A 564-nucleotide genomic window follows, 5' to 3' on the forward strand; every position below is an offset into this window, starting at 1 on the left:
GAGAGCTAGCGACAGCACAGTTATATTTGCTGCTGCCACTTTATCCCCTTTTGAGACTTTTGTAGAAGTCTTAAGGATTATTAATAGTATGGATTAAGTTATATTGTTGCTAGGTAAACTCGGGTCTAACAGTAAAGGATGCTTCATTATTGTGCACCTGTCTCCTGTGTGGCCTTTTGGAAAAGGATCCAACACCATTGAAGGTTTGGGACCCCACCTTTTGGACCCTTTTCACTTTTCACTTTTTGATATTTGATGTGTATTTTTGAATGTGTCCTAAATATCCAACCTTTGTCATTTTAAAGCAGTGTTTATCAAAGTATTCTCTATTTCTCTATATGAAGTGTGATTAACTTTACTCCGTAGATTTCATACCAAAGTAAAACCTATGTAAAATGTTAAACAGCTAATGGCTTCTTTGGTGTGAAGAAAATATAATGTTATCCAAAGCCAACCAAAGGCTGGGGCTTTTTATACTCTGAAACTGACATATTAAAACTACCAGCACGTGTGGTTTCAGTAAAGGTTAGAAAAGACTTCCTGTACAGACACTCAACTGACATT

Source organism: Polyodon spathula, chromosome 15 (assembly GCF_017654505.1).
Source record: "Polyodon spathula isolate WHYD16114869_AA chromosome 15, ASM1765450v1, whole genome shotgun sequence".
NCBI classification, from domain to species: Eukaryota; Metazoa; Chordata; class Actinopteri; order Acipenseriformes; family Polyodontidae; genus Polyodon; species Polyodon spathula.